Here is an 18,020-nt window from a genome sequence, read left to right on the forward strand (position 1 = left end):
TTTCACAAGTGCCGCAAAAAACGCTACTATAGACAACGTCGCTAAATTTTACGGCGTTTATGTGAAAAAATGCCACTAAAGAACATGACCATTAGCGGCGCTTTTATCACAAATGCCACTAAAGAACATGACCTTTAGCGGCATTTTTATCACAAACGCCACTAAAAGTACCGTACTTTAGCGGCGTTTATGAGAAAACGCCACTAATTTTGGCAGATTTATAACATTCAATTTTCATCCTGTAGCATGAAATCCAAGAAAAAACAGCAAATCTAAATGATACTTCAAATTCAACGAAAGATATATGATATAAATTGATAACTGAAGTATAATTCAAAATATTCTTACAATAATATTAAAAGTTACAATATTAAAAATATTCTTACAATAAGAAAACAAATGTCTAAGATGGCAAACTCAAAAATAGCTTTTGCCTGCTCTGTTTCAGCTAATGATCTTTCAAACTCAGCATATTTGCTCCATGCATAGCAATTCTCAAGTGCCCACTCTAGATACTTCTCATACAGTTTTTGGCAACAGTCAATATTACCAAGTTGCAACTCAATTTCAATATACTTCTTAAAGATCTTAATTTGACCCAAACAACATAATGAGAAAAGTTCATGTTAAAAGTAGTCAAATTTATAAACTTTCAGCATAAGCTAAACATTTACGTTGCCTTTAGGTGCCTTTCCAATAGCAATTCCCAAAATTTGCCGCGCACCCTTGAGATTGAGCTGTCTTATTTCAAACTGTGCAGTAAGAAGCCAGATCTTTGCAAAAGAAAACTTATCGTGTAGAATAAGCTTAAGGCACTCCCTGGAAAATTTTTAAATTAATGAGGAACCATTCAATGTCTATTATAACCAACCAAAAATATGAATGGTGAAAAACACCCAAAAACTGAATGATTCTTTAGAATACACCATATGCCTATGGATGAGGGAGACAAGATAAAAATCAAAATAACATTTGATGCATGCTATAAATGTAACAATAATTCACTACCAATTGATTACTATAAAACCACCAACATATAATCACAAGATAATACATTAACTCATGTCAAAGAGAAACAATGCAAATGCTGAAATGTGTTCTCTCTATTTTAAACAACATCATTTCTCATGACATTTTAGATATAATGAGCTGTCTTACAAATAAACCAGAAGAGAGGCACCAATACAAAACAAGGAAATATGGAACATAAACACTACCATGAAAGGAACGGAGATACTGATAACATAAAGAAATAGAACACTCAATGAGAAAAAAGGTGCAACAAAGCTAACGTCAAATGTTAAATTTTAGATTTTCTTTCTTCCTTTTTCCCTTTTTATCGGCACATTACAGGGTAATGAAATGGACTGTTAGCAGAACATAAAACCAAAACATGCAAACATTCAAATAGTAGGCAACTGGAAAATTTCTTGCAGAGTTCAGTTGACAAGATTTATTAGTAAAGCAATTATTTCACTTGCAATTTAGCAACAGTAACAACCAACAGAACCATAAATCCATTGCAAGAACATAAAGATACCTGTACACATCTCTCATCCGCTCCATATCCCCAGCATCAAGTTCCTCATATAAAGCATAATTAATCCTAAATTACAAGTAAACCATAAGTATACTCTACTGCCCAAATTCACATGAAATATAAACAACTTCCAGATTTTGGCAATGACCACTTGTATCATTCTGCATCAGGTTCAAGCTTCCTTTGGGCTGTTTACTTTCCATCTGGTTCACCTTCTGATCCTTACTCTCCCTAGCATCTTCATCCTTGTTCCAACATCCATCCTCAATGACCATACTTGCATCCTCAGTTGGCATGTGACTGTGCTGAACCAATTGTTGCAGTTGGCTGTACTGCCCAACCAAAGTGTCAGTTAAAAGAATAGAGTTTTCTTTCTTTTCACTTACTCTCCATACTCTCAATTCAGGAAGAAAATGACCACTACTGCTCCATCCGCGTAAAATTGCCATAGCGAATGGCCCTTGGATTTTCCCAAGTGGGTCTTGATAGTGCCATATTTTATCTGCCTCGATACTATTTACAGATAGCTCCATTCCTGTAGAGTGCAGTGAAACAAAAAAAGAAACCAGTCTAATTAGCATAAAGATACATAAAAAAATCCATATACATGTAGACCCCTACCTGCCTACCCTTACACATCGATATGGCCCATACCAAAAGATGAAGAACATAGGATAAACGACAATACAAAAAGTGTTTTATGTTAATGTTTTATGTTTAAAGGTCCATGCTACCTTTTTTCTTCTCATCCAACTCTCCAGAAGCATCATCAGAAAATAGATTCCTATTTGGATCACGGTGTATGTCAGGAATTTCATGTAGCCTACGGTGCCGTTCATCAGGTGAGTTCAGAAGCTGCAATTTTTCTTCACATTCTCTGAGAGTGCAACATGGTCAAGGAATACTTGATAAACTTGTTACTGTTTACTTACCAACAGAAAGGCTTAGAAGCAAGGCAACTGCCGGTATAATGTCTAATCGTGTCGCACAATCTCATAGCATGATTAGCACAAATAAGTTTTTTTAGTTGCATAGCTTAAAAATGTAGAGACTAAGTTTGGAATTTGTGTTGCAAGATTCCAAGTTCGTTAGTTTTCTTATAGCTTCTCAACTAAACAAAACATAAAGCGGAATTGTAAGGCCAATTGCACTTTAGGTACAATGCAGCAACTAGCGAAAAACACAAAATGTCTAACAAAAAATCACTGCCACAAAGAGAAGCAATGCGCTGAGATGGTAAATGAGAAGATTGGAGTTGAAAAGGCTGTGCCCTATTTGGTGCTGGTCATATCTGACATTTTTTAGTCATAAGTATCAATTTGAACATTGACTCCAAATTCAACTACAAAAAATTATATTTACCCTTAACTAATAATATCAACAATTAGCTTTCTTCAATTCAACTCTATAACCCAAAATAACACAAGCATCATACTTATTTAACAAATTAAACACAAAATCAAACAAATTCACAATTAAAATTAAATCTATTTTATTAACAAAATCATGAAAATTCAACACTAGTAATACTAATAATTAACTTTCATTGAATTAACCTTAAAACTAGAATTAAACACTAAAAATTTATATCACTACTTTTTAGAACCAAAATATATAACTTTACTAAATAAGTGTACCAAATTGAAAAAAAAAACAAATTTCTATATTAAAAAAGTGCGAAACCTCCTTTACCCTAAATTTCTTTCAACTATTGGATGATCATAACATTAAGAAAATTACAAATTACTCTGAAATTCAACCCCTAAAGATTCTTACCAAGTCCATGACAAGATTTGCATGCCTTTCCTCCAAATTCCTTACCTGCAACATGAAAAGGTTTAAAATTTCTCCAAATTTTGAATCAAATAAAACCCTTTTTTTTTTTTTAAAAAAAGTTGATAATTTGAGTTGTTCAATTTACTTACCTTCTTCTTGTGCTTGTCTGTTCGAGTTTTGATGATATGGTACTGTGAAACAATCAATTCATATTAATTAGTTTCATAATTTGATTTATAACATCAGTTGCAGTGATTTTGTAGATAAATTAAATCGAATTTTAGGGTTTATTATTTCTAAGCTTTATGTAATTACATATAATTACGTACCCCTAGAAACATTGTCAGGAGTCTTTTCAATGGAGGCTGAAATAGAGTTAAAATTAGCAGAAAGATAATATGTATATATATATAAACTATGAAAGAAACAAAAACCCAATATATATAATAATGCACACATACACACAACATATATATATACACACCCTTTTGGTACAAAGAAAGAGTTCCAATTATTTCAAACCTTCCTCTCACGTATAGCTAGCAAAGAAGAATCCATTTTAGCTTCAAGAGCTTCCAGTTCCTTAATGTTAAGTTCATTAAGTCTCCCCCCATTCTCTGCCGGCAAATAAATAAATAAAAACCCCGTTCCCTTAATCAACAACAACAAAAAAAGCATGAACACTTTTTTTCATTGACAAATAAACCCTAGATTTGGTTTATATATATATACACCATAGGAAAGGGATATAATTTTCATTATACCTAATCTCCCTTCTCATTTTCTTGTTTATCTCCTTCAACCTCCTATAATTTTCTTCCATTCTCTGTAAAAACACACACAAAAATGCAATAAAGAAAAACAATAAAAAGAAGCCCACAAAGCTTAAAACCTAAATTGTAGACCTCATAATGGGAATTCCATAGATCAATCCCTGTGGTCTTTTGGTATAGATCGAAAAACCCTTTTGTCCTGATTCGAAAGAAATAAAACCCCAAATCAATGGATCATTTGTTATATGCATATATATATAAATTCATGGAGAGAAAAAGAAAAGGTTTAGGGATTTGAACGGTATTACGAGATGTTGGGGCTAAAGAACTCATGGAATTTTGAGATTAAAAGGGAAAAAGAATTAAGTACAAACTTTTATTTGGGGGACTTAGGGCGCGCGACGGAGATGAGAAGAAGAGGGACTAACAAGCGGGTAACCAACAATCATTTTTTGGGAGTGAGCGGGATTTTGATTACCTTTTGTGGCATTTAACAATGGTGCATTTCGAGGTGTGATGTAGGAGAGAGGTGATTTCATAATTGAGGTTTGCTTATCTTTTGTGGCGTTTTTCACAAAAACCCTGTAAAAAATCAATTTTCTTTTATTTTGTCTACTAAAAATGATTAGTTAAATGATTTTATAAAATATTTATTATTACTATTTTTATAAATTGGATTATTATTAAAAAATCAAGTAGTCTCAAAATAAATATCGTATATTTTAATAAGAAAACAAATGATTAAATGGTTGTAATTAATTATTAAGTCGAATTATCCAATGTAAGCAATCAATATCTCACATATCAAATTTCTATTAAAGATTGAGACGTTAATCATGATTTTATATTATTCTTTTCCGATCTAATCTCTATTTTATTAGAGATATTTCTTCCTAACTAAAATATAACTATTTTGCTAGATGTTCGATGTGGAATGATTTTAGTTTTTGTATTTTATTTTTATTTGTTATAAATTGGTCCTATCCAAAATAGATAGTTACCTATCCATATCAATCATGTTACTTTTTTATTTATTTATCAATGTTTTTTAATATATCAAATGGTTTAGATTAAATATTTTTAAATATAAAAGCATTAATTGATTTATAAAATTTTATCATTTAACAAATCTCATGTAAACTTTAAATCCTAAACCATTTAATATATATAAATTTTATCTATTATCTTTTAAATAATTTAAAATATAATCATAATTTTAATATATTCAAATTAATATTATCTCTTTTACAATTATATAAGAAATTATTTAATATATAAATTAAAAAATATTAATTAATCTAAACCCTAAACCCCTAATCTCTATCCCCTAAACCCTAAATCATAAAACATGAACCATAAACCCTAAACCCCTAACCCTTAACCCATAACCCCTAAACTTTAAACCCCAACCCTTAAACCATAAACCATAAATCATAATCTCTAAACCCATAATCCATAAACCTTAAAATAGTAACTCCTAAACTTCAAACCCCAACCCTTAAACCATAAACCATAAATCATAATCTCTAAACTCATAATCCATAAACCTTAAAATAGTAACTCCTAAACCTTAAACCCTAAACCATACACCCTAAACTATAAAGATAACTAATTCAATATTTTAAAATTAATACTATCTATTTTACGATTATATAAGAAATTATATAATATATAAATTAAAAAAATCAGTCATGCACCCAAAAACTTTAAAATTATTTTAAATAATTGTAATGACCCAAATTCAAGGTTATCGAAATAGTTGTTTCAGAACCACAAATCCAATTTAAAGAGAAATTTATTTCAATATTTTTGCATGAATATTAATATAATAGGAAAATCATATGAAAATATAGATAGAAGAATTTTACCGATTTAGTGGTTAGTTAGAAAAAGAAATTATTGAAAAATTGGGTAAAAATAAGGTATCGAGACCTCGATCTCATAAAATCGAGTCAAAAATATTTTTATAAATATTTATGAAGTGTTAGTAATATGGTATTAAAATTTCGTTAGAAAATTTTAATGTTTGGGTAGTCAATTAAGTGAAAAGGACTAAATTGAAAAAGATATAAAAGTTACTAGAAGGATTAAATAGCTCAATCGTTAAATGAGGAGGGACATCAATTTCAAATAAGCCCAAAAGAAGATATTTTGGGCGGCATACGCTGAGAAAAATCAGGAGAATTGAAGAATTAAGGGTAAAATTGGAATATTGCAAAATTTACTTTAAAAGTTAGGACTAAAGTGGAATATCTAGAATTCTCTTTATTTTTCTGCATTCTCATCAGTCAAAAAACATCCTAAGGGTTTCTTCAAGCTGGTTTTTCATAATTTTTTCACCAAGTGAGTTAATCCTTGCCTTTTTCTTGTAATTTTTGTGTTTCTAAGACTTTTACAACTAGGTCCTATTACTAAATTCATTAGTTTTTGATTTTATGAATGAATTTGAAAGTTGCTATGAATATGTACTGGAAGTTTATGATGAAATAGGATGAAATTGAAGTTTTAATTTGTTTATGAGATGTTTTTATTAGGTAATTTCAATAGAAATTGATTTGTAGGACTTAATTGTGAAAAAGTTTGGAATTAAAGTCTAGTGCTAAAATTCTGATTCCCAAAGCTTATAAAGTAGTTTAAAGTGATGGGATAAAGTGTTAATTGAGAAAAATCAGCTCAATTGAGAGATTAATTGAGCAGGGATGAAATGATCAATTATTGAAAGTTTAGGGAAAAATGGTAATTAACATCGTACACTAAAACAGTTTTGGACAGCAGCAGTACTCTAACTTTGAAAAATCACCAAAAATTGTATATATTGAATTAGAGGATGAATAAAATATTAAATTAAATCTTATTAAGTCTAGTTCTTATAAAAGAAACGGTGTAAGCAATGAAATTGTAAATCATGAGATATAGTAGATTTTGTGAGACAAGGTCAGAATGAAGTCGGGTTCCCCTGTTCTGACTTTGGAAATCATTAAAAATTGTAAAAAAATGATTATTAGTTATAATTTATATGTTTAGAATCCTCAATGAGTCTATTTACATAAGAAACAAATGGAAACATCATCCGAATTCTGTACAATGAGATAATTAATTTTTAGTGAAGAGGGGTCGGAACTGTCAAACAATGAAACAGAGGAAAATTTAAAGAATAAACTGTACTTGTTGGATAAACCCAAAATTCTGAAAATTTTATGATACGAAGATATGTGAGTCTATTTTTAGGGAAAATTAACAGAGCTTAATTTGGAGTTCCGTAGCTCAAGATATAAATAATTTAGTGACTGTGACTCAGTGAGACAACTTTGAATGCATTATAAATAATAATGGAATTATAGAGAAATTTACATATGAACATGAAATGTATTATATTAATGATTAAATTTATTTATTTAGATCCAGAAAATTCAAATACGAAGCTAGATCAAGGAAAATAAAAAGTTCGGGATTAGTAGATTTTTGTTTACGAACAAGTGTCGAGGTAAGTTCGTGTAACTTGAATTATATGCTTAAATGCCTGAAATGTTTGTTATTGATGTGAATATGATTTGAATGTTCATTATATGAAAATTGATGAAACATTGATAAATTTGATAAAAAGGGGAAGAAATCCCGGTTGAATGGAAGGAAAATTCGATGGATCTCTGAAAAGGAATTGATGTTAAAAAGGATCTAGCCCGGATGGCTGATCCTATTCTGATATAGCCTTCCCGAAGAATATGTGGAAAATGGATATAGCCCGGACGGGTAATCCGAATTAGGGTCTGAATTTTGCCTGGACTGGTAATTCAGATCCAAGCTCATTAGAGTAATTATCGTTGTAGGGGATTTAGCCTGGACTGGTAATCCCGCTGTAAAGATGAGGTTCGCGGGAGTGTGCTCTCTGAAATGAAAATATGCGCACATGAATATGAATTGACGGACCCGGATTTGTACACTAAAATGTACCTCTGAAAATCCATCGAAATTCTGAGAAATTCAACGGGATAAATATGGAAAAATAACAAGGAAATGGAAGTCATGGAATTGATGAGCTCATCAATCATCGTATAAATTGTTGATACATGGAAATTATTGGACTAATTTGAATGTTGAGTTTTTGCATGATAGGGGAATAATGTATTGAATGAATGTATGAATGTTTATTGCATTGTACTGAAAATATTAGGTAAGTATAATTCTTGTTACATGAGCTTACTAAGCACAAAGTGCTTACCCTGTTTCCTTTTCCCTTATTTTGTAGTGTTAAGAGCTCAGAGGTTGGATTTGGTCGGAGACGCATCACACTATCAACCTCAAGATCTCGGTATATAAAGAAACTTTATTTTAGAAATCAATGGCATGTATAAGCTAGTAAAGTAGATGTTAATGTGAAATGAATGTATAGTTAGCCATTGGTATGGCTAACAAATTTTAGTTTTGGTATGTGATGAGATTATCTTATGAATACGATAAATCTATCTTGAAAATATATTGAAATGGATTGGTTGTGTCGGATTGGTCTCGATTTAAAATTTGCAAGGAAGATTAGGGATTTATAAAGGGGTTATGTTGAATTTAAAGTCAAAAAAATATTTATTCAGTAAAATCTGGTAATGCCTCATACTCTATTTCGGCGACGAATATGAGTAAGGGGTATTACATTTGTTAGTATCAGAGCTACGATTTAGCCGGTTCTCGGACCGACGTAGCAAATATGAGATTAGCTATACATGCCATTTAAATTATTATTGATAGTGTGATATCTCCTGACCATTTAAAATGTGATTTTCTTATAGGAAATGTCTGCCGACCGAGCTCAACCCGAGGAAGCCGAGAGTCATGCTCCGGCTTCAGAACAAAGAGAAGCTGAAGCTACTAGTAGTAGAAGGTCCGAGACAAGGGACCAAAATGAAGAAGCTAAAATGACCTTCTATCAAATGATGAATGAATGATTTACTCAGTATATAAGAACTAACCCTGTAGTGCAGTAAACTCAAGCTCCCCCTCCTCCTCCTCCATCGGTTCCTGAGATTCCGCAAGGTACAGGTGTCGAATCTATCAGAAAAGAGAAATCTCCAGTTGATAAAATTAGAAAATATGGGGCAGAGGAATTTAAAGCTACAGTTAATGATGATCCCGAACGAGCTGAGTTTTGGTTAGAGAATACTGTTCGAGTTTTGGAGTAATTATCTTGCACACCAGAAGAGTGTCTGAAATGTGCAGTATCATTGCTAAAAGATACAGCTTACCATTGGTGGAATACTAAAGTTTCAGTTGTTCCGAAAGAAGAAATTACGTGGGAATTCTTTCAGGCCGAGTTCAGAAAGAAATATATTAGTCAGAGGTTCCTTGATCAGAAGAGAAAATAATTTCTTGAGCTGAAACAGGGTAACAGATCAGTATCTGAGTATGAAAGAGAATTTGTTCGATTGAGTAAATATGCTCGGGAATGGGTACAATCAGAGGCTGAAATGTGCAAACGATTCGAAGAAGGGTTGAATGAAGTAATTAAGCTACTGATCGGAATTCTTGAAATTAGAGATTTTGTTACACTGGCAGAGCGAGCTTATAAAGCAGAAGAATTAAGCAAAGAAAAGAAACAAGCTGAAAGAGAAGCTCGGGTTTTTAGTAAAATATCGATGGAAAAATCTCAGTTTTCTGCTTCAAAGAAATTGAAGAAATACCAGGATCTTTTTACCTCAGCCACTGGGTATTCGGGTAGACAGCGAGGTTTTCAGCGTACTAATCCAAGACCTTCTACTCCATCAGTGACCAGTGTTGGCAGTGCTGGTACCCCTAAGCCAAGATGCCAGTATTGTAATAAAACTCATTTTGGTGAATGCCGATTAAAGAGCGGGGCTTGTTACCGATGTGGTTCTTTCGATCATTTCCTCAGAGATTGTCCAGAAAGGGGTGAAAAAGAAGCTGAACAGACATCGAAGCCGAGTAATCCAGTTTCAAGGGGTAGACCATCTCGACCATCTGGTGATTTCGGTGGTAGCCGAGGAGCTACAAGAGATACTGCAGGCAGGCTTGAGGCACGAGCACCTGCTAGGACATATGCCATCTGTGCTAGAGAAGATGCTTCAGTACCTGATGTTATTACTGGTACATTTTCTTTACTTGATACTGATATTACTGCATTGATTGATCCTGGTTCTACACATTCATACATATGCACAAAATTGATATTTGTTAAAATTTTATCTGTTGAACCTACTGAATTTGTGGTTAAACTCTCGAACCCCCTGGGCCAGTTTGTGATGGTAGATAAAGTTTACAAAAGTTGTCCACTGATGGTAAGAGGTTATTGTTTCTCGGCGGACTTGATGTTACTTCCTTTTGATGAGTTCGATGTGATATTGGGTATGGATTGGCTAAGTCAGCATGATGCAGTAGTAAACTATAGACAGAAATATATTTTTGTTGAAGTGTCAGAATGGAGAATTACTTCGGGTTAAATCTGATCAGACAGAGGAATTATCTAATGTGATTTTAGTTATGACAGCTCAGAGGTGTGTCAGAAAAGGGTATGATGCTTATTTGGCATATGATTAGACACTAAGGTATCTGAGTCAAAGATCCAAGCAGTGCCAGTTGTATGTGAATTTTCTGATGTGTTTCCAGAGGAATTACCAGGATTGCTACCAGAAAGAGAAGTGGAATTTTCTATAGATCTGATTCCGAGAACTACTCCGATCTCCATAGCTCCGTATCGTATGGCTCCTACGAAATTAAAGGAGTTAAAGACACAGTTGCAAGAACTGTTGACAGGGGTTTTGTTCGACCGAGTCATTCACCTTGGGGTGCTCCGGTTCTATTTGTGAAGAAGAAGGACGGATCCTTAAGATTATGTATTGATTATCGACAGCTTAACAAAGTCACTATAAAGAATAAGTACCCATTGCCTCGGATTGACGATCTGTTTGACCAGTTTAAGGGTGCCACTGTATTTTCAAAGATTGATCTCCGATCGGGATACTATCAGTTACAGGTAAAGGAGTCAGATGTACCGAAAACAGCTTTCAGAACCAGGTATGAGCATTACGAGTTTTTGGTTATGCCATTTGGGCTGACTAATGCACCTGCGGTATTTATGGACCTGATGAATCGGATATTCAGACCGTACTTAGACATGTTTGTGGTAGTTTTTATTGATGACATCTTGGTCTATTCCCGAGACGAAAATGAGCATGCAGAACATTTGAGAATTATGTTTCAAATTCTGCGAGAAAAGCAGCTATATGCTAAATTCAGTAAATGTGAATTTTGGCTTCGAGAAGTGGGTTTTCTTGGACATATTGTATCCGCAGAAGGCATCAGGGTAGATCCGAGTAAAATCTCAACTATTGTTAATTGGAGTCCACCGAAGAATGTATCTGAAGTTAGAAGTTCTTGGGTTTAGTTGGTTATTATCAGAGATTTGTACAAGGGTTCTCTATGATAGCTTCTCCGATGACCCGTTTATTACAGAAATATGTTAAATTTGAGTGGACTGATGAATGCCAGCAGAGTTTTGATCGATTGAACGATTTATTGACAAAAGCACCTGTGTTGGTACAACCTAGATCGGGTAAAAAATTTATTATTTATAGTGATGCATCATTAAATGGTTTAGGTTGTGTCTTGATGCAAGAAGGTAAAGTTATAGCTTATGCTTCGAGACAACTTAAGACACATGAAAGAAATTACCCGGTGCATGATCTTGAATTAGCTGCTATTGTATTTGCATTAAAAATATGGCGGCAATATTTGTATGGTGAAAAATGTCATATTTATATTGATCATAAAAGTTTGAAATATCTGATGACACAGAAAGATCTGAATTTGAGACAGTGTAGGTGGCTTGAATTGATAAAGGACTATGATTTGATTATTGATTACCATCCGGGTAAGGCTAATGTTGTTGCTGATGCTTTAAGTCAAAAATCTCTGTTTGCTTTACGAGCTATGAATGCCCAATTGTCTTTGGTTGATGATGGTTTAGTCGTAGCTGAGTTGAAAGTTAAACTGACATTTCTACAACAAATATATGAAGCTCAGAAAAATGATGAGAAGCTACAGGCTAAATGGGTACAATATGAGTCAGGTAATGATTCAGAATTTTAGATTGGGATTGATGGTTGTTTATTATTCAGAGGCAGAGTATGTGTACCAAAGAATTCAGAGGTTGTACAAAAGATTTTACACGAGGCACACAGTGGTATTATGTCCGTGCATCCGGGAGGTAATAAAATGTATAATGATTTGAAGAAGATGTATTGGTGGCCAGGTATGAAACGTGATATTTCTGAGTTTGTATCAAGATGTCTGATATGTCAACAGGTCAAAGCAGAACATTAGGTGCCTTCGGGATTGCTCCAGCTAATTACTATACCGGAATGGAAATGTGAAAGAATTACTATGGATTTTGTGTCAGGATTACCATTGTCACCAAAAAAGAAAGATGCCATTTGGGTGATCGTTGATCGATTAACAAAATCAGCACATTTTATCCCGGTACGTATGGATTATTCTCTAGATAAATTGGCTGAACTGTATATATCTGAGATTGTCAAGCTGCATGGAGTGCCAATCTCTATTATCTCTGATAGAAATCCCCGATTTACATCTCGTTTCTGGGACAAATTGCAAGAAGCCTTGCGTACTCAATTGCATTTTAGCACTGCATTTCATCCTTAGACAGATGGCCAATCTGAACGTGTAATTCAAGTATTGGAAGATATGCTCCGATGTTGTATATTAGAGTTTGAAGGTAATTGGGAGAAGTATCTACCTTTGATTGAATTTGCTTATAATAACAGTTATCAGTCCTGTATTAAAATGGCTCCGTATGAAGCTTTGTATGGTAGAAAATGTAGAACACTGTTATATTAGACAGAGCTTAGTGAAAAGAAGATACATGGGGTTGATTTGATCCGAGAAATAGAAGAAAAAGTCAAGGTGATTCGAGATAGTCTAAAAGCAGCTTCCGATCGTCAGAAGTCATATGCTGATCTTAAACGAAAAGAGATTGAATTTCAGGTGGGTGATAAGGTATTCTTAAAAGTGTCTCCTTGGAAGAAAGTTCTCCGATTCGGTCGAAAGGGCAAATTGAGTCCAAGATTTATCGGGCCATATGAAATCGTAGAAAGAATTGGACCGGTCGCTTATCGATTGGCATTACCACCGGAACTTGATAGAATTCATAATGTTTTTCATGTATCTATGCTATTACAGTATCGATCAGATCCTTCACATGTTATTTCTCCGACAAAAGTGGAGATTCAGCCGGATATGACTTACAATGAAAAACCGGTCAAGATATTGGCATGGGAAACAAAGGAGCTTAGAAATAAAAAGATAAATTTGATGAAAGTATTATGTAAAAAGCACGGGATAAAGGAAGCGAAATGGTAACCGGAGGAGGAAATGAGGAAGCAATACCCGAACCTCTTTACTGGTAAGATTTTCGAGGACGAAAATCCTTAAAGGGGGGAGAGTTGTAATGACCCAAATCCAAGGTTATCGGAATAGTGGTTTCGTAACCACAAATTTGATTTAAAGAGAAATTTATTTTAATATTTTTGCATGAATATTGATATGATAGGAAAATCGTATGAAAATATAGATGAAGAATTTTACCGATTTAGTGGTTAGTTAGAAAAAGAAATTGTTGAAGAAATTGGGTAAAAATAAGGTATTGAGACCTCGATCTCGTAAAATTGAGTAAAAAATATTTTTATAAATATTTATGAAGTGTTAGTAATATGGTATTAAAATTTCGTTAGAAAATTTTAATGTTTGGGTAGTCAATTAAGTGAAAAGGACTAAATGGAAAAGGTGTAAAAGTTACTAGAAGGATTAAATAGCTCAATCGTTAAATGAGGAGGGTCATAAATTGCAAATAAGCCCAAAAGAAGATATTTTGGGCGGCATACACTGAGAAAATCAGGAGAATTGAAGAATTAAGGGTAAAATGGAATATTGCAAAATTTACTTTAAAAGTTAGGACTAAAGTGGAATATCTAGAATTCTCTTTATTTTTCTGCATTCTCATCAGGCAAAAAACGTCATAAGGTTTTCTTCAAGCTGTTGTTTCATAATTTTTGCACCAAGTGAGTTAATCCTTGCCTTTTTCTTGTAATTTTTGTGTTTCTAAGACTTTTACAGCTAGGTCTTATTACTAAATTCATTAGTTTTTGATTTTATGAATGAATTTGAAAGTTGCTATGAATATGTACTGGAAGTTTATGATGAAATAGGATGAAATTGAAGTTTTAATTTGTTTATGAGATGTTTTTATTAGGTAATTTCAATAGAAATTGATTTGTAGGACTTAATTGTGAAAAAGTTTGGAATTAAAGTCTAGTGCTAACATTCTGATTCCCAAAGCTTATAAAGTAGTTTAAAGTGATGGGATAAAGTGTTAATTGAGAAATATCAGCTCAATTGGGAGATTAATTGAGCAGGGATGAAATGATCAATTATTGAAAGTTTAGGGAAAAATGGTAATTAACATCATACACTAAAACAGTTTTGGACAGCAGCAGTACTCTAACTTTGAAAAATCACAAAAAAATGTATAGATCGAATTAGAGGATGGATAAAATATGAAATTAAATCTTATTGAGTCAAGTTTCTTATAAAAGAAACGGTGTAAGAAATGAAATTGTAAATCATGAGATATAATAGATTTTGTGAGACAATGTCAGAATGAATTTGGGTTCCCCTTTCGACTTTAGAATATCATTAAAATTGTAAAAAATGATTATGAGTTATAATTTATATGTTTAGAATTATTAATGAGTTTATTTTCAGAATAAAAAATGGAAACAACATATGAATTTTGTACAATGAGGTAATTAATTTTTAGTGAATAGGGGTCGGAACCGACAAACAATGACATAGGGGAAACTTTAAAGAATAAACTGTACTTGTTGGCTAAACCCAAAATTCTTAAAATTTTATGGTAAGAATATATGTCAGTATATTTTCATAGAAAATTAACGGAGCTTAATTTGGAGTTCCGTAGCTCATGATATAAATAATTTAGTGACTGTGACTCAGTGAGACAACTTTGAATGCATTATAAATAATAATGGAATTATAGAAAATGTTACATATGAACATAAAATGTATTAGATTAATGATTAAAATTTATTTATTTAGATCCAGAAAATTCAACTACGAAGCTAGATCGAGGAAAATAAAAAGTTCAGGATTAGTAGATTTTTGTTTACGAACAAGTGTCGAGGTAAGTTCGTGTAACTTGAATTATATGCTTAAATGCCTGAAATGTTTGTTATTGATGTGAATATGATTTGAATGTTCATTATATGAAAATTGATGAAACATTGATATATTTGATAAAAATGGGAAGAAATCCCGGTTGAATGGAAGGAAAAATCGATGGATCTCTGAAAAGGAATTGATGGTAAAAAGGATCTAGCCCGGACGGGTGATCCTATTCTGATATAGCCCTCCCGAAGAATATATGGAAAATGGATTTAGCCCGGACGGGTAATCCGAATTAGGGTCTGAATTTAGCCTGGACTGGTAATTCAGATCCAAGCTCATTAGAGTAATTGTCGTTGCAGGGGATTTAGCCTGGACTGGTAATCCCGCTGTAAGGATGAAGTTCGCGGGAGTGTGCTCTCTGAAATGAAAATGTGCGCACATGAATATGAATTGACGGACCCGGATTTGTACACTAAAGTGTATCTCTAAAAATCCATCGAAATTCTGAGAAATTCAACGGGATAAATATGGAAAAATAACAAGGAAATGGAAATCATGGAATTTATGAGCTCATCAATCATCGTATAAATTGTTGATACATGGAAATTATTAGACTAATTTGAATGTTGAGTTTTTCCATGATAGGGGAATAATGCATTGAATGGATGTATGAATGTTTATTGCATTGTATTGAAAATATTAGGTAAGTATAATTCTTGTTACATGAGCTTACTAAGCACAAAGTGCTTACCCTGTTTCCTTTTCCCCTATTTTGTAGTGTTAAGAGCTCAGAGGTCGGATTTGGTCGGAGACGCATCACACTATCAACCTCAAGATCTCGATATATAAAGAAACTTTATTTTGGAAATCAATGGCATGTATAAGCTAGTAAAGTAGATGTTAATGTGAAATGAATGTATAGTTAGCCATTGGTATGGCTAACAAATTTTAGTTTTGGTATGTGATGAGATTATCTTATGACTACGATAAATCTATCTTGAAAATATATTTAAATGGATTGGTTGTGTCGGATTGGTCTCGATTTAAAATTTGCAGGGAAGATTAGAGATTTATAAAGGGGTTATGTTGAATTTAAAGTAAAAAAAATAGTTATTCAGTAAAATCTGGTAATGCCTCATACTCTATTTCGGCGACGAATACGGGTAGGGGGTATTACAATAATAGTATTTAAATTTTTTTTATTTTTAACAAATATTTTTCTATGTTTTTACTTTCAAATGTTTTCTACGTGTCATTATTTTTTTGAAGAATTTAAATATTCAATTAAAAATAAATTGCGTTTTAATTAATATAAATAAACTAGTTAAATAATAAATAGACTAATAAAAAGTTTTTTACGGCGTTTTTGATAAAGCGCCGTTAAAACTTGATCTATAGCGGCTTTTTACAAAAAGCATCGCTAAAGCTCAACATAAAATGACTACGTCTTACTGAATTTTTTGCGGTTTTTCAAAAAGCGCCGCTAATGCTCGATCAATAGCGGAGTTTCTCAAAAAGCGCCGCTAATGCTCGATCAATAGTGGCGTTTCTCAAAAAGCGCCGCTAATGCTCGATCTATAGTAGCATTTTTCAAAAATCGCCGCTAATGCTCGATCTATAGCGGCTTTTTTTTATCCAAACTCCGCTAAAAATGCTGTTAAAAACTTGTTTTCCTGTAGTGATTGTGTCAATTAATTACAATTTGAATCTGTTTAAATAATTAATTCATTAGTTACCTTACAAATGTAATGCAACAATAACTTAGTCATGGTTTTTGTAACACCCCTAACCCGTATCCGATGCTGTTACAGTTTTACTTAATCAAACATCATACAAGGCCTAGAACAAGGGGTAACGTACCTTCTTGCCTTGCGCTTGCGCAACACAAACACAATTTTAATAAATTAAGTGGACAAAATGCAATCAACCTAACATGAATTAAATTTAAGTCATATTAATTAAATTAAACATATCAACATCACAATTATTTATAGACATGTTCATAACAACAACAATAAAATTAACAGGATAAGGAACAAGAATCAAATCCGGTTTTTCTCTGAGGCTTGACTAGTTTGCTCCGCTCTCCTTCTCTGCCTAATCTTATTCAACTGAGACTTCTATGAACACTTGAATGTTGCTCTAAATGGTGGTTGATGGAATCTTTCTCAAGAGATGAAATCGACAAGGGAATGGGGAAGAAAATGAAGAACAACGGAAGGGGATTGAAGATAGGAAGTGAAAGAGAAGTGAAAGGATGAGAGGTTTTGAGATGTGTGTCAAATGAGTAGCCAAGGGGGGTTTTGATAGATTGATTAGGCTACTAAAAATAGAAAAAATCAGTAGCCATAGAGTTCCCCCGTTGCCGGCCACACATGTGACAAGTTTGAAGGTTTCAAACTTGCTATTTAAAGGTAGGGGCAAATCTAAAAAGACATGAATAGTGGAGGGGTTTGAATGCAAATTCAAGGAGTTTTCAAGGGTTATTTTTCAAGCCAAATAATAAGCCAAAAAATTTGACTGGGTTAGCATGTGGGACGATTTTGGGTTGCCCAATGCTCGGTTGGATCGGTTTTCTTAGTTCAGCTCAATTGAGCCTCTTTTCATAAATAATTAATAATAATTTATTTAACCCAAAGTAAATTGGATTAATATTAAAATTAATTATATTATGAATTAATATTCATAATTTGGACCATCTTAGGCTGAAAATTAATTTGCCTTGA

At 32.9% G+C, this 18,020-nt stretch overlaps 1 long non-coding RNA gene across 3 annotated transcripts; it reads right to left on the reverse strand.

The window, feature by feature from the left end:
• Positions 1-681: 681 nt before the first annotated feature.
• On the reverse strand, positions 682-4,552 carry LOC105766715 (uncharacterized). Of its 3 annotated transcripts, XR_008195290.1 has the most exons (10): positions 4,398-4,552; positions 4,222-4,288; positions 4,081-4,142; positions 3,839-3,933; positions 3,646-3,681; positions 3,466-3,507; positions 2,275-3,361; positions 1,689-2,075; positions 1,541-1,606; positions 682-819 (listed from the first exon to the last, which is right to left on the reverse strand). It is a non-coding gene; the product is annotated as an uncharacterized LOC105766715 (long non-coding RNA). The 3 variants fall into 3 exon arrangements; XR_008195289.1 differs by having other exon boundaries at positions 682-1,606; XR_001125367.2 differs by having other exon boundaries at positions 682-2,075.
• Between the last annotated feature and the right edge of the window lie 13,468 nt (positions 4,553-18,020).

The sequence above is a fragment of the Gossypium raimondii genome, chromosome 4, assembly GCF_025698545.1.
Source record: "Gossypium raimondii isolate GPD5lz chromosome 4, ASM2569854v1, whole genome shotgun sequence".
Taxonomy (NCBI): Eukaryota; Viridiplantae; Streptophyta; class Magnoliopsida; order Malvales; family Malvaceae; genus Gossypium; species Gossypium raimondii.